Source organism: Pelobates fuscus, chromosome 5 (genome assembly GCF_036172605.1).
Source record: "Pelobates fuscus isolate aPelFus1 chromosome 5, aPelFus1.pri, whole genome shotgun sequence".
NCBI classification, from domain to species: domain Eukaryota; kingdom Metazoa; phylum Chordata; class Amphibia; order Anura; family Pelobatidae; genus Pelobates; species Pelobates fuscus.
This window is the reverse complement of record NC_086321.1, coordinates 83,382,681-83,407,536: the sequence shown is the minus strand read 5'-3', so window position 1 is coordinate 83,407,536 and position 24,856 is coordinate 83,382,681. Positions and strand designations below refer to the sequence as shown.

Genomic DNA, 24,856 nt, shown 5'->3' with positions numbered 1-24,856 from the left:
TGTCACAAGGAGGTTAAACCATTTTACCATAAATTTAATGCATAGATGAAAGTGCCTAGTGTCCCTCTAACATATTTATACCTACCTGAATAAGAATCTGACTTAATTATTATACATAAACATGCACAGATTATATTCGCAAACCATAAAAAATGATATTCTCAAACCCTAGAAAGATAAAAGACAATATTAACCTAAATTATTTTGAATGCTCTATATGGTGATCTGCAAGGTTCCCACAATTTGAATTTAGAAGTAGGACCCGCTATGCACCATGATGTCTTGGGATGCAACCACAGCTCTTGGCAGATAGTTTTCTACCACCTCTGGCTGGCATGTCTGCTCTCACAACACATTTTAATAGTTACCATCTTTTGTCTCATGCCCTGGTCATGGGCAACCATAGGGCTGAATGGGGATAGCGAGACAAAAATGAGTTGAAGCTTTTTTTATCCAGATTAGACACATATATTTGTGAATGCTAAATCTACTAAAAGTTCTACATTTGAGGGTCAGCAGATGTGGCTACTCCCAGGATTTTAACACTTCAAAATATACTGATATTTGCATTGCATAACCAAAAAAACAAGCCAAAAGCTATTTACTCATAACATTGTTTTCCCTACAAAGTGAAGAAGCAAGAAAACAAACAAAAAAACAACAACAACCATGAAAGCACTAATTGTATATAAACGCCTTTAAAATTACTCTTAAAAAGCAGTAACACTTTTTGGATTTGAATGAACTGCTTTCAACGTTTCTACTTTGTGAAGGTTCTTGTCTATGTGCAGACTAGACATGAACTGTAAGGAGCAATGCATACAGACCAATTCCCCTCATCCCCCGTGGAAAAAAACCAAAACACTAGCAGTGATTAATGCCAAGAACGTGAGCCCCGATTCTCTTTGCATAGATAAGTTTGTAATATAGTAAAAAACTACTATTGAAGTGGACTGATTTTGTGTATACTACCAAAATTATGCAGTCAACACAGTGACACATATTACACAACAGAGACTGCTTGATTTCACCCTGTGTGCAGTCATGTTTGCGGTCTGTAGTTGCACCTGTTTTAAAAAATAAAAAAAAATGTTTTAAATTGTGCGTTAAGTATAGCTATTTGCTTCAGCCAACAAGCTGTTCTTGGTTAACAAGCGTCTTTGCTTTGTCAGCCCGCAGGGTGTCCTGTGGAAGATTTTTCCATACAAAAGCATGCATGTCATCTGAAAATGCCAGTCTAGACAGTATTGAAGGGACTTCAGCAGAAAGTGGGTCATAGCAGGCTGTGGAATCCTTTCCTACCTTACAAACATTCAACTGCCTGCAAGCGACAAAACTGCTTTAGTCTCCAATTTATTTTGAAACTTCTTTAACATTCTAATCCCAGGGGTAGACAATACATTGCACTTCCTTCTAGAATTCAGAGCAAACATGATAATTTTTTAATGCACTTGCTGTGCTGTATTTTCAAACACATTAGATATTATGCTCTTGTTACAGGTTTTGAGCACCTGTACGGACCACTAGAAGGACCCTCCCCACCCTCCTCCCATAAACAAATCAAAACCAAACCGGTACAGTTTTGTCATCGTTATAGAGCTTAAAATGATCCGACAAAAAGAAAAAAGAAAAAAAAAAGGCCTAATGTTTCAATATGACGAGAACCTTATCAGGCTTAGTGGTATAACCAATTCTATATTAGCACTATTATAAGCATATTCATGAGGTTTCACTTTGGGTATATAACAGTTCATAAAGTACATATCAAAACTAATTCAAATAGCACACTGACCGCAGTCCACTCTTTCAAATACTTGGGTATGTTGTTAGACCCAAATCTATTGTTTGACCTCCACATAGAAAAACTTGCATCTAAACTTTATCCAAAACTAGGTGCCCTGTACAGAAACAAATCCTGCCTAAGCCCTACAGTAAAGGAAAAGATTGTACAGCAAATGCTGATGCCAATCATTGATTATGGGGGATGTAGTATATGCACCTGCACCGCAATCCCACATTAATAAACTCAGTACATTGTATAACTTATTCTGCCGATTTGTGCTACAATGCAATTACAGGACTCACCATTGTGACATGCTAAAAGAACTAAACTGGCTGTCGCTGGAATCGAGACGCACCCTTCATCTTCCCAGCCTTGTGTTTAAGAGCTTTTCTTGGAAGCTCCGGCCCTACCTGAGCAGAATGCTCTCCTCGGCTGTTCCCACCTCCTATAACCTCCGATCTAGTACCAGCACTTTATTTAGTCTACCTCAATACAAAAAGAAAGCGACCCGATCCTCCTTTTCCTACAGAGCGCCGCAATTATGGAACGACCTCCCGCACACTTTCTAATCTTCCCCAAGCCTAAAGTCCTTTTAGACAAGCATGTCTCCACAAGGGCCATCTTTGCGGCCTGGCAAGCCGCGAGCACATGCTCGGTGTTATAGTAGAATAGGCACTTGCTTTCCCCACATTGCAGGTGCCTACTCTGCTAAAATTTACCCGGCTGGGGAGGAGGGCCAGCGAGGAAGCTCAGTGTTCCTGCTCCTCACTGCTTCCTTGCGCGCGCCGTCTGTAGTGAAGCTGGGCGCCGGAATATGATGTCATATTCCGGCCCCCGGCATCACTAAACCACGCGAGGTAGCAGTGAGGAGCAGATAGAAGGACCCCAGGGAGATGCTCCACATCAGCTCCAAAAAGTAGGGAGCAATAAAGTAAAGTATGTGTGTGCAAGAATGTGTAAGTGTGTATGTCTGTCAGTGAGTGAGTGAGTGTGCGAGCCTGTCTGTCTGTCTGTCTGTCAATGTTGCATTGGCTGCAACTGGACAGTGGAGCACCTGGAGGTGCATGGAGGCACGCAACGCCACGCCACATTCCGACGTGACATCAACGTGCGCCACTTTCACAGGGTTTTAAGAAGTAGCGGGAGGATCAGATTTGGCACAGGGTGCGTACGGCACCATTTGGGGTATACCTGAGGCCGGACTCCGGAGTCGCATACAGACAGCGGCTAGTATACTGGTATTTAGTAGAGGGGGAGGACTAGGATTTCGTATATGGGGGTGGGGGCTGGGATTTAGTAGAGGGGGTGCATTTTTTTTTTTAATGCTGTAATTTTCAAAATCAACCTACGTTTCTATGAAAATTTAAAGGACCACTCTAGTGCCAGGAAAACATACTCGTTTTCCTGGCACTAGAGTGCCCTGAGGGTGCCCCCACCCTCAGGGTCCCAATCCCGCCCGGCTCTGGAAAGGGGTAAAAACTTACCTTTTTCCAGCGGTGGGCGGAGAGCTCTCCTCCTCCGATCCTCCTCTTCTCCTCCCCGTCGGCTGAATGCGCACGCGCGGCAAGAGCTGCGCGTGCATTCAGCCGGTCACATAGGAAAGCATTCATAATGCTTTCCTATGGACGCTTGCGTGCTCTCACTGTGATTTTCACAGTGAGAATCACGCAAGCGCCTCTAGCGGCTGTCAATGAGACAGCCACTAGAGGATTAGGGGGAAGGCTTAACCAATTTATAAACATAGCAGTTTCTCTGAAACTGCTATGTTTATGAAAAAATGGGTTAACCCTAGAAGGACCTGGCACCCAGACCACTTCATTAAGCTGAAGTGGTCTGGGTGCCTAGTGTGGTCCTTTAAGGTTGTTTGTTTTGCGGCCCACATGAACTTAAACCTTGTTTATGTGGCCGTGCTAGACTTTGAGTTTGACATGCTTGCTTTAAGAGATCCCTCTCTACATACCTCAAAACAGAATGCACGTGTCATGGTTGATTATATATTTCCTACCTGTTCTATGTTAAATTTTGTATATATTGTGTATTAATATTGGTTTTGTATTTTATTGTACCCTATTGTAACAATGCAATGTTTTGTGGACCCAGGGCATACTTGAAAACCAGAGAAATTTCAATGCATCTTTCCTGGTAAAATATTTTATATATAAATAAATATTCTATCATTTTCATAGAGCTGTCAATCCCAGAGGGACATTTATTGTCTACTTCTTGGGGCAGACTTGTCCTTAATAAAGTACATTCAATAAAGAGAGGTGTATCTTTTATTTATGCTGTTTAAATAGATTTAAGTCTTAAATACAAACTCTGCTCATGGGAAATCAAAGTGTTTTTGAAATCAGATACCTGCGAACATCAAAGCTTTATCAATTTTTTTTAGCAGTGATTTTAAATATCTCCTAAAAATGGTAGCTTTAGGGAGCAATGATAATATCAGTAATATTATGCCATCAAATAAAATTCTGCAGTCATTGCTCAAATAGAATATAATACTGACATGCTTCAATTAGTAATTTTGGATGGTCCACTTGTTGTTTGTCCTAAATAAATTAATCTGTAGACTGAAAACAGTTGAGTATGAATGTATTTACCCCAATGCACCTGGAACATGTGTTAGTCTAACACAGATCAGCTGGTTACATTGTAAATTGTTACCATGATTAGAGTAACAGCTAGATGGAATATATGATTTCATGCCTATTAAAATAACTTATAAGACCCTGCTGAGCCCTTAATTAACAAGGCGTTTCCAGAATATTTTATACAGGAAGCACAGTTAAGGAGAAAACCATTATTTGGACAAATTAGTCATGTAACATTAAAGTCAGTCCACCCATCCCCCTTTGTATAGCTGCACTCTACAAATTCTCTTTTTCAACTAAGGAGTAAAGATATTATGTTGATAATTGCAGTGTTGTAAATATTACATGGCATTTACCGAGTTGATCTCTTGCCTACCCTCCTAGATAGAATACATCACTAACTGCCCCTCTCCTATCCTAAAACGAATGTCTTCCTGTTTTCTAACACAAACTTCAAATATTCAAGATCACTGCCTTAGAGTAACTTTTGATTCAGGTCATGTAAAAAAAAAAACTTTTGACCGTATTAGCCACTAACACAAGAGGCAACCAAATAATTTGTTTATGCACTCATCAATTATTGCCTTGACTACTGTAACTTGCCCCATTTCAATCTGTATTCAATGCTGCCAACAGGATTTTCTTCAGAACTCTTCAGAACTCTTATATCTCACCAAGTCCCAAGGCTTAGCATACTTTTCAGTATTTAATTCAAACTCTCTCTTACTTATAAAGTCCTCAACAATTTCACTCCTCATTGCATCCCCTAGGTGTACGATAGATCTAAATATTCACAAACTAGTATGATTGCTCTATACGTGGTATGAATAAATCCAATTGTACTACCTATTAGGGGATCAAGGTTAACGTATCATCAAAGTAGAGGATATAAATCTAAGCACACGTCTGTGCCAATAATTCTTACTAAATAGGTCTCAATAGGGTGATAGAATAGGGAAAAACCCTTCATACCAGGATAGGTACTGAATGGGTATTGGCCTGAATGTTCACAGATTATCAGTATCGGCTCTAAAAAAAAAAATCAAGATCGGTCGATCCCTAATGTAAGTATTCAGGTCGTTTGTTGCAACATTTGACATATCCATCCACAGTGCCTGATTAGCACCCACTGTTAAACTGCTTCACAGGCAGTGGGGAGGTTTAAGGCGCACAGGTAGGGCTTAAGTACTACTTGCATATGGCAAACCTATGAATAAATCTATAATCGCTTCTTAAGACATGAACTGCTATTAATTTATATGCAGACCAATTCATCTTTTTTTACTTTTTAAACTGGATTTAGTAAAGCAATCTGCAAAGCTGGGGCGGTCTTCAGGGATGAGAGAAAAACAAACAAACAAAACAACCATGCCAATGGTGTACGGAAGCTGCGTGCACAGTTTTGAAAAAAAGGAAATAGCAAAGGAGTAAATACAAAACTCCTGTAGTGGTTATGGTACACAGTATGTTCTTTTAAGATACATGGCGCATAAGAAAATGAAAACCAGAAAGGGAAAAAAAACAAACAAACAAACAAAAAAATACACGACAATGTCAGTAGTGCACATGCTGCTCTGCATATACTGAACAGACCAATAACCTTTCTGCTCTGTGTACACAATAATTGCATAAACACCGACTATATTACTGATTGGGTGCTTAGTGGTTTAACCCCTTAAGGACCAAACTTCTGGAATAAAAGGGAATCATGACGTGTCAGACATGTCATGTGTCCTTAAGGGGTTAAAGTCTCTTTTTGCTCATACTTCCCTTATTTTCCCCTTCCCCCAATACCTTATGTCAATGGACTCGTATCCAGCATACAATTTTTAATCCTACAGTGGAGCTGGAAAACAGACAATTTAATCAAATGTTTGATTTTACAAGTCTCATGGAGAAACCTAAACATCGTTTTTTTCCCAATGCATAGCAATGAAACAAATCCTTGATGCTGTCACTAGAACATCCATAAGAAATACGCTATGTCTCGTTTTTTGATTTCACCTCGTAAAGTAGAAAATTTTATCTGGACCATGCATACAACAGGTAGGACATGTTCCAAGCATTTCTGGGTCACTGACTTTCTAGGAGTATCTCAATGCTGCCAGACTATGTAATCCAATCAAATACGTGATGTTGATTCGGCACCAGACAAAGTATGGTGTATGGGTGCAGTAACATTTTAAAGGAAATGCAAAAGATTACTAAACAGACATTATATACTTACATACACAGTGAACAGGGTATTTTAAGTAAATAATGCTATCTAAATATTCTGGAGACATAATATACAATGGGACATCTAGAACTCAGACTAAGACTGCATTTTCCTTTGACTCAAATCATATTTTAGTGTTAGAAATGGGGCTCCTTTAATCAAAAAGTGACGCCCCTGCCTGACACCCTGCTGTTCCTGAAAGTGAAATCTCAGAAGCCAGATGCGGCCTGGTGGGTAGTGGACATCCATGCTGGAGGCAACTTCGGGGTTAAACTGTTAAAGAACTGTTTACGACCTTGAGGCAAGAGTGCTCCCGGGACACTCCGGGCGCCATAACTTCATTTAGATCAAGTTATTTTGGTGCCTGGAGTGGTCCTTTAAGTGTGTACTTCAAGGGTTCAAGGTTCTGCCAAAAAGGTGTATAAATAGCTTAATAACACTGGCAATTAAAATTCTAACCTATTATAATGCATTAGTGAGACTATTTTAACCTTTTTTTAAGCACATCTGAAAAGCTCTTCAACGTAGATTTTTTTTCCCCCAAACAACCCCTTTGCGCAATTAATTGATACAAAACTGCAGGAAGTAAAAAACAAACAAAAAATCAGTTTAACCCCTTATGGACACAACTTCTGGAATAAAAGGGAATCATGACGGAATATTTCCGTCATGTGTCCTTAAACGGCTAATAATCCTGAGATTTGAATATGGAAATACTATACCAGAGCTTGGTTATTGATATTTCCAGAAATGCAACTTCTGTCATTACACTGACTTGAAGCCACTTAAGTATAACAGTCAGCAGAGGTAGACAGCAAATAAAGGAAATAAACACTACTTTATTCAGTTAAGGAAAAAAAAAAAAAAACACTACATACCAGGCTTATATTAACAATTACATAAAAACCAAAACAAAATAATTACGTGAGGAGGTCAAAACAAGGCACTTGGCAAAATTCCAGCTTAGAAACTGAAAAGCATTATCAATGGAAAAAAAGATTGCCGAGGGTAAAAAAAAAAAAAAACAAACCAAACAAAAACAGAAGTATGAATTTGGTAACCCAGAACGGGAACACAAAACAGGAATAATGCACATGGCTACAGGTAGTCTGAGCCATTAGGAGTAGTCGTGGCCTGCTGCAGCTCTCCTATGGGAGAATAGGGTTTCACGTTGGGAACAACCCAGAGATGTGTAGATGGTGGCTTCACACTGTTGGGGTTGATTTCCAGGGCTTGAATGAAATTGTGGATCATCAATATCTGTAAGTTGTAGGTGGAGCAATCCTTAGGGACTTGTAGCGAACGAGGACTTTCCCCAGTGATAAATGATACCTTTCTCCCTAATGTACCAATGACTGGATGGAGAGAATGCCTTCACAGTAAGGTAGCCTCCCCCCTTCCCCCCCCCCCCCCCAAAAAAAAAAAAAAACAGCTTAGAATACAAGACCAATCAGACAAGACCACCATCTTGTCCAGCAACAAAACAAATTGCACAATAAAATCCAGTGAGGATGAGTCTCTTGCCGATCTCAGGGTGCATAAATCGTAATCCAGTACAATTTCCTTGGCTCTCTTTTGTGGCAGGCTAAGAAACAGGCGATGGAGGTTGGGGTGCATTTTTACATTCTTGCGTCGTCTCTTGAACCTTATCCTCATCTGCTGCTATCATCGTGCTCTTGTGGTATGTACAGTGAGGGAAAAAAGTATTTCATCCCCTGCTGATTTTGAACGTTTGTCCACTGACAAAGAAATTATCAGTCTATAATTTTAATGGTAGGTGTATTTTAACAGTGAGAGACAGAAAAAAAAAAAAAAAATAAAAAAAATCCAGAAAAACGCATGTCAAAAAAGATATAAATTGATTTGCATGTCAATGAGTGAAATAAGTATTTGATCCCCTATCAATCAGCAAGATTTCTGTCTCCAAGGTGTTTTTTTATGCAGGTAATGAGTTGAGACTAGGAGCGCTCTCTTAAAGGGCTATACCGCGAGTAGGGGCATGTCTAGTAAACAGTGAGTAGCCAGTGGCTGCTCACTGTTAAAAATAAAACAAAACCCCTAGTGTCCCCCCCCTCCCAAGCCCCCACCCTAAAAATAGTGAGGGGGGACAAAATAACTAAATACCTGTAAAAACTAAATTACAAAAACAAACAAAAACTTACCATTTGAGGTTTTCTTTTTTCAGCCCCAAAAAAGGCCAAATAAAAGTCCATAATACCTGTCGCAGTTTGAAAATAAAATAAAAAACCCAAGCAAAAATTATCCATCTTTACCCAGCGAGAGCACGGTGCAGACTGAGCTACGCAAGGGCGGGGAAAGGCTTATAAAGCCTTCCCACACCCTGCAATTAGGCTCAGAGTGCTCTGACGAGTAAATGAAGAGACTGACAGGTAAGTCTCTAAATTTACCTGTCACAGCACTCTGATCTGTTGGCTTGAAATCCAACCAGAGTGCTCTGTGTCATTTTACACAGACTCAAACAACCAATCAGAGTTATGAGTCAAATTACACAGCATGGGAAAATCCCAAAGAACTTTCCCACGCTGTGTAAAATGACACAGAGCACTCAGATTGGTTGGATTTCAAGCCAACCAATCAGAGCGCTCTGAACCTTATTGCAGGGCGTGGCAAGGCCCTGCGGAGCTCATTCTGCACTGTGCCCTCCATGGGTGAAGATGGATTATTTTTTAGCGGCGGGTTTTTGTTTTTTTTTGCACTCGGGTTTATTTTATTTTCAAAGTGTGACAGGTATTATGGACTTTTATTTGGACTGTACTGGGGTTGAAAAAAAAAGATTTTCTATAAAAAAAAAAACAAATTAAGCAAAAAAAAAAAAAAACACAAATCGTAAGTTTTATTTAGGTTTTTGCAGGTATTTAGTTATCTTGTTCCCGCCTCACTATTTTTAGGGTGAAGGGGGTAGTTGGAGTTTAATTTTTTTGGGTGGCGGGGTGAGGGGCCATTTTAACATGGGTGGGGGCTATTTTGACATTTTTATTTAGGGCCCCAGCAGGCCGGTCAGGGATGGGGGCAGTACAAAAGGTCCCCCCATTATTGTTATTTAAGGCCCGCACCTGCCGCTCAGGGTTGGGGGCCAGGGGGGAGGACAATAGGTCCCCCCCACACATTTTCATTTAGGGCTCCCACCCGCCGCTCAGGGGTAGGGACCGCGGGGGAGGACCATAGGTCCCATCCCCCCTTAGTTATTTAGGGTCCCCATCTGCCGCTCAGGGGTGGGGAGGACAATAGGTCCCCCCCCTGCAATTTAGGGGCCCCACCCGACGCTCAGGGCTGGGGGTGGGGCAATAGGTCCCCCTGTTCAGTTTAATAGCCCCCACTCGCGCGACACAAGTGGTGGCTCGGGAGGAGGGACACAAGTTTTTTTTAATTTAAACAGTGAGCAGCGACTGTTTACTAGACATGCCACTACTTGCGGAATGGCGAGTAAGGGCAGAATTGACTAACACCAAGTAATCTTTACTTAGTATTCGTACATTTGGCTGAAAGACCAATTTAGTGGGAATTAGGGAGTTATCTACTAAGCGGCTGCAAGATGCAGCCGCGGCACGAATAGGATTGGAGTTTCGTTCATTCAAATGAAATTCCGATAAAAACAAAGCCCCGAATTGCGTCCGAACACGAATGGAGAAACTGTTCTCATTCTGTTAGACAGAACGCCGGCGAAACTACCGAATTTCGTCCTAAGTGACAGGATGTTTTGTAATAGTGAAAGCAGGCATCGCAAGATCAGAGAGGAAAGGTAATAATTGTGGGGAAATGTCTCTGCTCCGCTGGTCAGGTGTAGGAAACCTCCATAAGAAAGTAGTCTCTAGTTTGTCTTAGGCTTTAAAGAAAACTAGAGCAGATAGGAAGAAATGAAGAACAGATCCTGAGAGAGGGAGAGAAGAGGAATCGATTAAAGAAAGGTAAGTGCTGCTTTAAGTTACCCCCAACTAAATATAATTTGGTTGGGACAACCTAAGATAACCAGTTTAAAAATGGTCTTGGTGGTGGCAGTTTTTATACTAATATAGGTGTGGGAGAGGGATTTTTATTTGTTTTAATATTTTAGGTCTAATGCAAAAAAAAAAATTAAAAAAAATAGAATCTTTTTTAACTCTTTCACCACCATGTCCATCTGGGATTGGTGGTGTTTGTGACAACAGTGCTTTGTGTGATGGCTGGGTGAGACATGGTTGCAGTTACAGGCCACCTTTGTTAAATCAGTCGGCTAATTTTCAAGGCAATTTTCGCACCGGAGGCCCAGTGATTTCTAGTTACACTTATGAGTAGCATGGTGAGTTAGATAAACATCTTCCTACTAAGTGATGAGATTCGCTTATGACAATTATCAGAATCTATTATTGAATTTATTGAATTGAATTTATCGATTAATTGTGCAGCTCTAAAGATTTTATGTATAGGTTAGGATTATTTATAAAAAACAAACAACAAAAAAACATTTGCTACCTGCAGCACCCCCCCCCCCTGTATGTAGTTAGCAGTCTGTGCGTCTGTTTGTGTGTGTATTTAGAAGTCTGTCTTGTGTGTACTCTGCATTCTGTGTGTGTATTCAGCAGTCGGTGTGTACGTATTCAGCTGACTTTGTGCAGGTCTTCAGCAGTCTGTATGTGTGTCGGTGTGAGTATACACTTTCCACCGAACAGGCTGACAAATCCCAAGACCATATTCTTAGTCGCCATGGCAACCTAGGATTTGTCGAACCCTGGGTTAGGCTATGGGCTTCTATGTCACGTGACAAGTTTTGATCTATCAGTGCAGTGGAAGTGCCTCTAGTGTGCCACTATGATTAGTATGATAGCCACTAGAGGTGGACTTATCCCTGCAATGTAAACATTGACCTTTCTATTAAAACAAAAAAATCACATGGCAGGGTCAAAAGGACAGAATCACTGTACCCAGACCACTTAATTGGGACACTACAGTGTCCCTTTAAGGGATATTTATTCATGTTGCTGATTTGTTTTTGTGTGGGTTTATATTTTTGATTTACCAATCATAGCTGTTGTGTGTATATCTTGTTGTTTTTTTTGGCTAAATACACAGACAGTCTGCTAAATACACAGTTCCCTGAATACACGCACACAGTTCCCTGAATGCACGCACACAGTTCCCTGAATGCACGCACACAGTTCCCTGAATGCACGCACACAGTTCCCTGAATGCACGCACACAGTTCCCTGAATGCACGCACACAGTTCCCTGAATGCACGCACACAGTCCCCTGAATGCATGCACACAGTCCCCTGAAAACACACACACACACAGACAGACTACTGAATACGTACACACAAACTGCTGAACACACACACACACACACACATACTGCATTGAGGGGTGCAGTGTATGTGTGTGTACACGTGTGCGGAGTGTGTGTGGAGTGCTGAGTGTGTGTGTGTGAGATAGTGCTGATAGTGTGTGAGATAGTGCTGGTAGTGTGAGGATGCGGTTAGTATGTTGTGTGTGTGGAGAGGTGGTAAAGATACAAAAAAAAAAAAGAAAATCTTTATTCCCCCCTCCCTTCTTTTTACCTTTGGTGAAGGAGGGGGACACAGCCAGGTCACAAGTACAGCTAAGCACATCGTGTTTCCGTGTTAGCTGAACACATTGTGTGATGAACATGAGAGGACATTTTATTACCACTTTATGCCGAAAACCAAGTAATTTCAAATACTCTCTCTTGCTACTGTGTGAGACTTCCAACACTTCACACTTTGCTCATGTGGGTGGCAATGTATATTCTAGCAACCAGATTTTTGGTAGTTTAGGTGCCTATTTAGGAGAGCTGTCTTGGTATCAGAATTTATCTCAAAGGACAGATTAGAACTAAAAAGTCCATGCCCAGCTGGTAATCTGTAAAACACACCCGCCTCGCATTTTATTAAAATTTTATGTAAATTTGAATTTAATTTACTTTTTTTTTTTTTTTTAATAAACTATATCTTTCTTAGCACAAAATGGGTTAAACTATAAAAGGCCCTTTCATGTCTGCAATGATATCATATGATCCCTTTTGAATGTGTGCGGCTTCATGTACTGACACAAGTACGTGTTATGTCTGAGAGGCTTACACATTATTATGTCTGGAAGGCTGCAAAAACATAGTTACGAGGACGTAACATGTTTAATGTAAAAACGAGGCTTTCCTTGCTAGTCACTTCAAGGATAAATGTCAAATCCGGATAAAACATGTCAGGGTTGTCAATAAAGAATGTTGCAAAATTTTGCTATGACAAATATTTTGCCTCACAACCATAATATCCAAGAGTGTATCTAGAATGTGTAAAATAAATTTAAAGTAATACAATTTGTTTTTTTTTTTACGTGTGGAGAAGGAGCCCCCAAATAAACTATGCGTGGGCAACACATGTTTATAATATAGGAAAAGGTGTGCAATCATTAATAGGTCAACTTCCATGCACAAAAACTCCCCAGATACAATAATTTACCTTGTCTGAAGCATAGTAGGAGCAATCAAGATTTTTCTAGGGGACTGTAGCGGGGGGTATTCTCCAGATAAAAACCAAATAATTTTGCTTATGATTTAGCCTTTGTATCCAATAAGAACACCAACACAATTAATCTTGTAATTATGTCATTTACATGGTGCCATATCTGTCAGAGCCAAAATGTCTTAGACCAACTCAGGGCAATACTAAGCTTGCTAAAAAAAAAAAAGTGTGTTCCATAAGAGAAACAATTAAATGAAACTGAACATTTTGAGCCACATTCATGTTTGAGATCACAAATCATTAAAGCTGCTTCAAAAGTAAAAGTAGATACACCAGTTTAAAGGCATGCTTACAAATTAAATCCATATCCATTTAGACACTACAATGAAAACAAATTCCAAATGTCCCAAGATTTCTAATAAGCAGCCTGTGACTGTATATTTGAGCATGCATCATTGTAAAATGAAGCACGTGCAGACTCTCTCTCTCTCAGGAGTATAAAACTGCTTTATAGCTGAATTATTTGTTGTAAGTAACTGTGTTTATTTATATTTACCTATAATACATACAACACCCAGTTAATTATTTAGTTGCATCTACCTGGCTGAGGAAAATGGCAATTCACTTTTATATTAACATTAAACTTTAAAAAAAAGAAAAAAAAAAAGTGTTTAAATGTCAGCCACACAATTGCCATGTGATCCATAGATAATCTGCAGTTAGGAACCAATTAATTTGAACAAAATTGGTGGGTGGCCGCATTTCTCATTGCGGAGTGTAATTAGTTTTCAGATGAAATCAGCACTTAAAGGGACACCCCAGGCACCAATACTACTTAAATGCATTTGATAGGCTTTGGCTACATTCAAGGACAACTATCTCCAAAATATTTTTGCATTATTATTATAAGAAACCTTGCAGCATGTAATGAAGTATATGAAAAAAATACGTGAAAATCTGGCCCCTACTTTCATAGAACACTAGATCCCTCTGCCATTTTCACACACCTTCGGTTGCACTGAGGTAGAACCTGACCGTTCGGCACCTGCTTCACTCCCTGCACACAGCAGTGACATCAGTCATCGCCCTTTGTGTTCTTCCCGGTCTGAATTTGTCTGCATTGGCAATTCTCATATTTACAAAATCCAAATGTGGTCAGAATTCTGTTGGTCTGAACTATTCTGTAACATTGGTCCAGATAAGGAAATCCCTGCTTTACTTAACTCATCCCAACCTATAGTACCAGTAAGGCAAATTATCATACACTTGCTATTTGCAAATGAATGATAATTTAAATAACTATTTACCAGCCAACAGCGCTAGCAGCCAGCGGGTCAATAGTTAAAAACTAGCTGCAATGCGAGGGTTAATTATGTGACAGCTGGCAAGTGCTTGCTAGTAAAAAGCTAAATAAATAAATAAGATCCCTATATTGGGACAATGGAGGTATTTTACCTCCATATGCCCCATCTGCCATCCGGCAGGTGGGGGCATGTCTACTAAAATTAAAGCTACCGATTGGACAGCCATTCCTGCCCAGTCGATAGAAGAGACCCCATCCCATACATATGAGGGCTGAGAAATAATGGAGGGGACATAGACCTACCGTGCCCCCAACCTTGATCATCTGGTAGGGGATAACCATTTTAAGGGGGGGGCGCTAGTGTTCCCTCCTCTACCCAGCCACAGCCATGCCAGTAGGAAGAGCCCCAAAAATATAATAAACAGGATTCTAGTGTCCCCTGCCCTGCGTCCACCCCTGCAGTCAGGTGGGGGCCCTAATTAAAATGTGGGGTGGATAGGGAATTGGGGACGCTGGCCACCAAGGGGAAAGAGGAGGCACTTTTTTTTTTTTTTTTTTTTTTTGAAATATTAGGGTCACCACCCTATGGCATGGGTAGGTGAAGGGATAAGGAATACAAGACCCACCCACTATAAATGTATAGTATCCCCCACCCAATGGCAATTGGTGTGGGCATGGGGGGTTAAGGAGGAAACTATGTCACATTATTTCTTAAGCACCATCTCTGCGGGATGGGGTATTTTCTAGTGACTGGGCAGCAATGGTTGGATGGCAGATAGGGGCATAGGAAGGTGAAATACCTCCACAAAATAGGCATCTTTTTAATCCCCATAGGATTAAAAAAAAAAACAAAAAAAAAAAAACAACCTTATTAATATATATTTTTTTAACTTTTTTTACGTGGCGGCTGGGAAGCCGCCACATAATTAACCCTTGTGCTGTCGAGAGTTTTTAAGTATTCTCTGCTGGCTGCTATCGCTGTCCGTGGGTAAATAGCATGAATGATAATTTGCTATTCCAATGCTGTAGATTGGTTCAGATGAGTTTGTAAAAACAGCGATATATATTTATTTATTTTTTTACTAGCAATAAGATTATAGCAAGATTCACTTCTTTAAAATGTGCTCTCGGAGGAAAAACTAAAGATAACTTTAGGATATTTTTTGCACTGTGCAGTAACAACTACCATGAGACAGAATAGTTCGTTGGAGGTACCCTAATATTGCGGACTTGTTGCCAAAGATGTAGAACACATGAGACTTGGCATCTATCACTTGCTTGACACATAGAGGACACAGAAACTCTAAAAGCTTATTTCCTTGTTGGCATAATTTGAGTCTAGACAAACTGATTTCTCACACTTGCCTAACAGCACTCCTCATTGAGGCAGTTTCATCCATATGGCTTTTTTTTCTAGTGACAAGAAAACCTATCCTTTACGTGACATTTCAATAGGTGAAAAGCAGGCTCTACAATTCCATGAAAACAATATAAACTTCTAAAAAGAACTACGTGGCACCAGACTGAACTCTTCACTTTGGAGGTCTATGCAACTTTGTGGGGCAAAACAGGAAAAAATAAAAATAAACAAAAAAAAAAACCATACAAAAGACTGCTGTTTTTTTCCCCTTCTTTTCACATTTTGTTTGGAATCATCTCTACATATTTTAAAGAAAATTACATAAAGCCTCCATTTTACAGCACAGAATAGAGCAGAACCAGTGAGTGAACTTTTACCAGTTAGCTTTACATGAATTGATTCAACTACATACATTATGATAAGGGGATACACAATGAGTACATGGAGGGTACTGTGTTATATTTATAGAGTTATTCACAAAAAAAAAAAGGGTTCAAGTGAATTTCAAATTTAATTTTGTCAGCTATGCTTTCAGTCTAGTTATAGCCTTAAAGGGACACTATAGTCACCAGATAAACTACAGCTTAATGTGGTTGTTCTGGGGTGTAGGCAGTCCCTGTAGGCTTTTTGCTTTAAACACTACCTTTTCAGAGAAAAGGTAGTGCTTACATTTCTGCGTAGGGACACCTCCAGTGGCAGTCACGCAGACTGGAGACGTTCAGCATCCCCATGCTCTGCATGGAGTCACTGAACTTAACTCAGAGGAGATGCCGATTGGCACATTTTGTTGGCACATACATGTTCAGTTATACCATATATTCAGTTAAGAGGAAATTAGTCTGACATACCTTTATATTACCTCCCATCTAATTTGATTGTTCATTTGTTTTAATGTTTTGATTACTGCTAGGAGTAAAGTTGAGACTTAAAGGTCTACAGTGTAATGGTTAATCTTAATTTCCCTTGATTTTTATGAACTAGGTTTTCCCTATGATGCACGATGCACTTAAGTGGGACAAGTCAAGCACCTTTGCTATTTGCAGCACCAAGTACAAAATAGCAAACGTAACATTAGAGTAAAACGATCATTCAAAGACTGACTGGTTTACTTTAAATTAATCCCCCACCCCCTACAAATTCCATATATTACTCATTGTATAGATACAAAATGTATTTCCATGCTGCCATGTGTTTAGCTCTGTGGGTGTTGCATTACTGTAACAATCACCTGTCCCACCTATGCTCTTCATTGATTTGCCCTGCTTAAGGAAATTTCTGGAGCACTTTAGGGTTTAACTATTATTTAATTGTTATCCCCTTAAAGGTAGGATGATGCCCAAGTCTTCCAGGCACTATAACAGCTTCACTGACATAAAAAAAAAATTATGGAGCCAAGAGTTTACCTTTACTGAATATATTTGTATAACACACACAGGGAATGCAACACTGGGTATAGATGTCAACTAGATACACCAGGCTGCCCTCATTTTGTGGGGAGAAACGGCAAAATTGAATAGGATCTCCTTTTCCCATTAATAAAGGGATATCACCTATGGCTAGATAATTTTAAAACTAGCACAGATTTATTTAAAAAAAATATTTTACTTTGATAACCCCAGTCTGTAACAAAATTCGTAAAGGCACAACAACTACTTTGCGCCATGATAAGGTGTTGGCCCTTGTGTATATGAACAAAAAAAGATGTGTATACGTTGTCCACACATCATGATGAGAGCACAGTGTCCTTCCGCAGAAGCAATGCACAGATCATGAAGCCAAAGTGCACTGATAAATTCATCAAGCATGTAGGGGTAGTAGATTTGGTTCTGCCATCTACATTGAGGGAAAAAAGTATTTGATCCCCTGCTGATTTTGAACGTTTGTCCCCTGACAAAGAAAGGATCAGTCAATAAGTTTAATGGTAGGTGTATTTTAACAGTGAGAGACAGAATTACAACAAGAAAAACGCATGTCAAAAAAGTTATAAATTGATTTGCATGTCAATGAGTAAAATAAGTATTTGATCTAGGGATGCACCGGAATGAAAATTCTGGGCCGAAACAGAAAATTCAGGATGCCCTTGGCCGAAAAATGAAAATTACTTTTTTCCTCAAATGATTTAAAAAAAATGTTTTCCCTAAAATTTTATTAAAGGGACACTCCAGGCACCCAGACCACTTCTGCCCATTGGAGTGGTCTGGGTGCCAACTCCCACTACCCTTAACCCTGCAGCTGTAATTATTGCAGTTTTCATAAACTAACTCCTAATGCTAACTCCTCCTCTTGTGGCTGTCTACTAGACAGCCACTAGAGTGCACTTCCTGGTTTCTAGCACATGCTATGTGAGGACCTCCAGCGTCGCTCAATTCCCCATAGGTAAGCATTGAAAATGCGCGCACTGCCGCGCATGCACATTAGGTTTCCCCCGCCGGCGGCTGCGCATGCGCAATCGGTCTCCCCCACCGGGGGATTTGTTTTCCTGGCACTGGAGTGTCCCTTTAACCCTGCAGATGCAAACATTGCAGTTTCAGAGAAACTGCTAGGTTTACATTGCAGGGTTAAGCCAGCCTCTAGTGGCTGTCTTCGGGACAGCCACTAGAGGAGCATCTGCCACGCTGGAGGCATATTATGAGAAATGCTTTCCTATTGGAAGCTTGAATGCACGCGCGCATTCGGCTCCGCTGACGTCGGCAGAGGGAGGTGATGTCGGTGGGGGAGGAGAGGTCACCAGCGCAGAGGGAGCCCGGCACTGGAATAAGGTAAGCTGCTGAAGGGGTTTTAACCCCTTCAGCGCCACAGGAGGGGGACCCTGAGGGTGGGACCGCTTTATTTTCCTGACACTATAGTGATCCTTTAATTAGAGAAAATTTATGACAAACTTACCGTAATTTTCTTTTCCTGGCTATTTCTCATGGCAGCATCACATATGGGTAGCTCCTCCCTTAGCAGTCACAGGACAGGAATTAATTAGATGAATTAATTAGACTGATAGGTATAAAGAGTCCCTCCTCCCCTAACACCACAGTCCAATTATAAAGCTGAAAAAAATAAAAGAATGGACGGGAATGCTGCCATGAGAAATAGCCAGGAAAATAAAATTACGGTAAGTGTGCAATAAATTTTCTCTATGCCTGGCTAATCATGGCAGCATCACATATGGGTAATACCCAAGCTTACAAAAATGAAGGGTGGGAATAAATAAACCGAGAAAAAAAAAACAAGAAAAAAAAACAGACTCTCATGCTGCAAAGAAATTTAATATCAATGGGATAAAGAAACTGTAGACAGAACACTCTTCCCCCAGGAGGTGGAAGGAGAGGCCACGTCCAGTTTGTAGTGTTTCATGAACGTCATCGGGGAAGACCAGTTGGCTGCCCTGCAAATATTATCGTGTGGAACCTGCTGCCATATTTAGCCAGGAAATTAGACTTTTTAATGAATTTAATTAATCTAAAATGAAAAACTTCCCTTCTCTTTTAGTTGTCATCCTTGCTTAATGTTTCTCCCCCCCTCCCCTCCAGTCTCATAGTGTTCTTTTCCCCCTCCCCTTCTCATAGTGTTCTTTTCCCCCTCCCCCGTCTCATAGTGTTCTTTTCCCCCTCCCCCGTCTCATAGTGTTCTTTTCCCCCTCCCCCGTCTCATAGTGTTCTTTTCCCCCTCCCCCGTCTCATAGTGTTCTTTTCCCCCTCCCCCGTCTCATAGTGTTCTTTTCCCCCTCCCCGTCTCATAGTGTTCTTTTCCCCCTCCCCCGTCTCATAGTGTTCTTTTCCCCCTCCCCCGTCTCATAGTGTTCTTTCCCCCCCTCCCCCGTCTCATAGTGTTCTTTTCCCCCTCCCCCGTCTCATAGTGTTCTTTTCCCCCTCCCCCGTCTCATAGTGTTCTTTTCCCCCTCCCCCGTCTCATAGTGTTCTTTTCCCCCTCCCCCGTCTCATAGTGTTCTTTTCCCCCTCCCCCGTCTCATAGTGTTCTTTTCCCGCTCCCCCTGTCCCAAGTGCAGTATTCTTGACTTTTCATGTTATCATTACTATCTTGCATTGTGATATATATATTAATCTGAATTGAAAATGCAAGCATATCTGTTAAACTAAGCACTAACAATTTAAATTTCGGAAAATTTGAACCGTTTTTGAAGTTTTGGTGCATCCCTAATTTGATCCCCTATCAAATCAGCAAGATTTCTGGCTCCCAGGTGTCTTTTATATAGGTAACAAGCTGAGATTAGGAGCATTAGGGAGTGCTCCTAATCTCAGCTCGTTATCTGTATAAAAGACACCTGTCCACAGAAGCAATCAATCAGATTCCAAGCTCTCCACCATAGCCAAGACCAAAGAGCTGTCCAAGGATGTCAGGGACAAGATTGTAGACCTACACAAGGCTGGATTGGGATACAAGACCATCGCCAAGCAGCTTGGTGAGAAGGGGACAACAGTTGATGCAATTATTCGGAAATGGAAGAAAGACAAAAAAAACTGTTAGTCTCCCTCGGTCTGGTGCTTCATGCAAGATCTCATCTTGTGGAGTTTTAATGATCATGAGAATGGTGAGGAATAAGCCCTGAACTACACAGGAAGATCTTGTTAATGATCTCAAGGCAGCTAGGACCAAAGTCACCAAGAAAACCATTGGTAACACTACGCCGTGAAGGACTGAAATCCTGCAGCACCTGCAAGGTTCCCCCTGCTCAAGAAAGCACATGTACAAGCCTGTTTGAAGTTTGCCGATGAACACCTGGATGATTCAGAGGAGAACTGGGTGAAAGTGTTGTGGTCAGATGAGACCAAAATAGAGTCCTTTGGCTTCAACCCAACTCGCTGTGTTTGGAGGAGGATGAATGCTGCTTATGACCCCGAGAATACCATCCCCACTGTCACACATGGCACATATGTTTTTCTGCTAAGGGAACAGGACAACAGCACAGCATCAAAGGGGCGATAGACGGGGCCATGTACCATCAAATCTTGGGTGAGAACTTCCTTCCCTCAGCCAGGGCATTGAAAATGGTTTGTGGATGGATATTCCAGCATGACAATGATCCAAAACACACAGCCAAGGGAAATTGGACATGGACGTGTTCTCCAGTATATTGTCTCTTTGGGGACCTTTTGCTATAGACCTAGTCGCCGCGTGGCTCAACACCCAGCTCCCACGATTCTTCAGCTGGAGGCCGGATCCGGCGGCGGAGGCAGTGGACGCCTCCCTGCACGTTTGGAGCGGAGACCTCTTATATGCCTTTCCCCCGTTCTCCATGATCCCTCGCACCCTCCTACACTCTTGCAGATATCAGGCCGAACTAGTCCTGGTGACCCCGTTCTGGGAAACACAATCATGGTTCCCTCAACTTCTCGGGATGACGGTAGATTATCCCAGGCTGTTGCCACCCTCCCAGGAACTTCTACTGGACCCGATAGGGTGTTGCCACCCTCTCCAGTTGGAGGGCTCCCTCCCGCTGCTGGCGTGGCAGATTTCAGGGGACCCTGGGAGGTCCCGGGAGTTTCAGACACTAGTAGATGCCTACTGGCAGCGGCATGGGCTCCCGGCACTAGACAGGCATATGGGTCAGCTTGGCGAGCTTGGGCTGGTTGGTGCCTGGCTCGGGACATGGATCCCGTTTCAGCTCCTATAACTGCGGTCCTACAGTTCCTGACTTCCCTCTTTGAATCGGGTAAGGCATACAGGACCATCAAGCTATATCGCTCAGCCATCTCCTCTACACACCAGGGTTTCAATGGCTGCCCGGCGGGCCAGCACCCCTTGGTGTGCCGACTCCTTAAAGGTTCTCGCCTCTCTCGGCCGCCCAGACCGCGCTACACCGCGACCTGGGATGTATCGGTTGTGTTATCCTTCCTCGCTTCTTGGCCCACTAATTCCTCGCTCTCCCTAAGACAACTATCAGCCAAACTGGTCTGTTTGTTTTGTCTCGTCTCCTGTAAGAGGGTCTCGGATGTCCGAGCACTGGACTTTAACGCCAGATCATACACCCCAGAAGGAGTGACCTTCAATATCAGCAGACGCACCAAAATGTCTATTAGGTCAGTATCTTATCCGAGTTTCCCCACTACACCTGGCGCTGTGCCCGGTGGCCTGCCTAAGCGCATATGAGGAGCGCACCAAGCCACACCGTTCCGCATCCTTCCCCCATCTATTTCTATCTACCCGTCTGCCGTTTCAACCCGTAACTAGCACCACTTTGTCTCGCTGGGTTAAATGGCTACTCTCTCAAGCCGGTATTGACACTGCGATTTTCGGCACCCATTCGATCAGGGGGGCCTCGGCATCTTCAATGATGGCTTCAGGCGCACGCCTGGAGGACCTCATGAAGATGGCCGACTAGTCGAGGGAATCGTTTTTTCTGGAATTCTACTTCAGACCGGTTCCTCATACGTTCACGGCGGTAGTCGATCAGCTTTAAACTTGCAATATAAGCCTCCGTGTCTTGTCATAAAATTGCATGATTTTGCTATTACATGACGAAAAGTCATGATTTTATTAAAGACACGGAGGCGAGTATTGTCCCACCCATTTTTATACTACTCATGTTAGGATTTGTTTGTCCCCCCCCCAGTTTATTTCTATATATAGGTGACACGTATCGCTTGATTGGTACGGTAAGTGGGATCTGTGTTGGAAGGGATTTGACTTTGTAATTATGTCAATTTGGATCTCTCTGGTTGCTTCTCTGCAGATATTGGTGGGGCCTTGCTCCGTCTGGCCTGGATGCCAGTCTCAAGTACCGATTTAACCCTTGGGTTCCTGTTCTTTATGTTTTCACAGCCTAATCTACTCCTGTGGAATGTCTGGCTTCAGCATGTGACAATCTCTCCCTGCGAATACTGTTTGGTCGGCAGTCATCAAGTTGTGCTTCCATGTTAATTGATGTTATATCATCCCCTTGGATTGAAGTTTTACGTTTTTGTTTATCTCTGGACTTTATTGCTGTTCCTGTTTTGGACTCTGTGTATAGTGTCGCATCTTCAGAAAGAGGGAAATGGAAGGGAAGTGCTGCCTATTAAACTGGGACCTGTGCAGGGAGGGGCCTATGTATATTCATTGTTTTTTCATTCTGTTTATATCCTTTGCTGCTATTGGTGGACAGTAAAGAAAGGGATATGCAATACTCGCCTCCGTGTCTTTAATAAAATCATGACTTTTCGTCATGTAATAGTAAAATCATGCAATTGTCTAGTTGAGCCTCTGTCCCAATGGACCTTAATTTTATGTCCCCATACATAGACCATTCCACTCTGTCTCTGTGCAGTGTCCCCATTAGCCATAACCTTTACCACCTTTTGCCCTCCAAGACATGTCCTATATAATTTACCCTACCTTACAACCATTCCCCATACGTTCACATTCACACAGTTGATGGAACTGCAGAGGGGGAAGCGGTGTTGCGGCATGGAGACATAAAGAAAACTTTAAAAAGTTGCCTGTCTCTCCCTTGGCTTTACATCACACTTTGGTTAGCCACAGGTGGATATAAAAAAAAAAAAAAAGTGCAGGCAGTAGATAAGACCTATCTCTGCACTATTTCCTCCACTGCTCCGTTTTAATCTGCTACCATAGCAGTAGCACCACCGCTCATCCACGGCAGGACTAAAACCACCAAACATCTGCCTGAAACAAGCTTCCAGGCCTCAGGTGATCTAAGTTCCAAATTCAGGATTCACGTATGGGGGAGCTTAAAGGGACACTATAGTCACCAGGACAACTACAGCTTATTGGATTTGTTCTGGTGTGTAGAATCATTACCTTCAGGCTTTTTGCTGTAAACACTGTCTTTTCAGAGAAAAAGCAGTGTTTACATTACAGCCTAGTGATAACTTTACTGGCCACTTCTCAGATGGCTGTTAGAGATCCTTCCTGGGCCCTGGTTGCCTAAAATGCATCCAAACATTCAGTGTCTTCTCCCTCTGCATGCAGACACTGAACTTTCCTCATAGAGATTCATGGATTAAATTAAAAACTATATGGTGCTGGCTCTGCCCTTGATCTGCCTCTCTGTCAGTCTCTGCCAATCCTATGGAGAAGCATTGTGATTGTATCAGGCTACCACTTCTGATGATGTCAGCAGACAGTTTGTTTTTCTGAGGCAAACAGCATGCAGATCTACAGCTTCATGCTTGAATGCAGTAAGATTTTGCTATATTTATGGAGGCATGAGGGGCCCAGATGGTGGTTTTAACTCTATAGGGTCAGGAATGCATGTTTGTGTTCCTGACCCTATAGTGATCCTTTAAACAGAAAGGGTAAAGTTGTGATAGCATGAATATAAGACATTGCAAAAGAGCAATAGTCCTTAAAAGAGAGAGCCAATTTCTATTTTGTAAAATGAGAAAAAGACACACTCTTCAAGCTAAAGTGTGTTAGTGGTCTGGAGTGTCCCCGTCCCAGTGTATTTAAGAGCTTAAACAATGATGTATATACTCTACCAGTTGTATAGACAATGGCTTTGACTGTATATCCATATAACAATACCAATCCTATGCTGAACACTGAACATTTAGGTTTTTTTTGTTTTTTTAAAATCCTATGTCTTTTAGAATAGTTTTCTTGAGCTCTTCATATCTCCGAAATACTTCTATACAACATCTATCTGTATCTCGCCTGTTCTCACTACTCTTTTACATTTTGTACCTTGGGGAGAAAGGCGACATGTGAGAAAAATATTTATTCTCATTACATACAGCTCATAAAATAGATGTTAAACTGGGGCTTTACTACAACAGGAGCACATGGTTTTATGGTGGAGGTTGGAAAACAGATGAAAATTATATTATACAGTAAGGCTAGTAAATATCCATTGTAGTTTCCAGTAGAACTAACCAGGACTAATGTAGTAGGTATTCAAGAATGATTGGAATGTGTACAGAAAAGCTGTCCCAAAAAATTGTTTCAGAAAATTTGGTGGGCTCTTATCTGCTGACATAACGTACGGTTCAGTGCCAGTATCTGAAACAGAATACTTTATAAACCACTGAATAAATTCTTCCCATTGTAAAAAACAAAAAACAATAACAGTACAGAGTGTGGAGAAAAAAAAAATCCTTTGCTAATAGAAAGTTAAACAAGAGAAAAATGCCACCTCTCTTTATTACAAACTAACATTCCCACTTCCTCAATTACAA

General features: G+C 41.5%; 1 protein-coding gene across 1 annotated transcript in view; it reads right to left on the bottom strand.

The window, feature by feature from the left end:
• The window catches only part of NDUFS4 (NADH:ubiquinone oxidoreductase subunit S4), a 108,881-nt gene that overhangs the window by 10,907 nt on the left and 73,118 nt on the right, over positions 1-24,856 (bottom strand). The window lies entirely within an intron of this gene.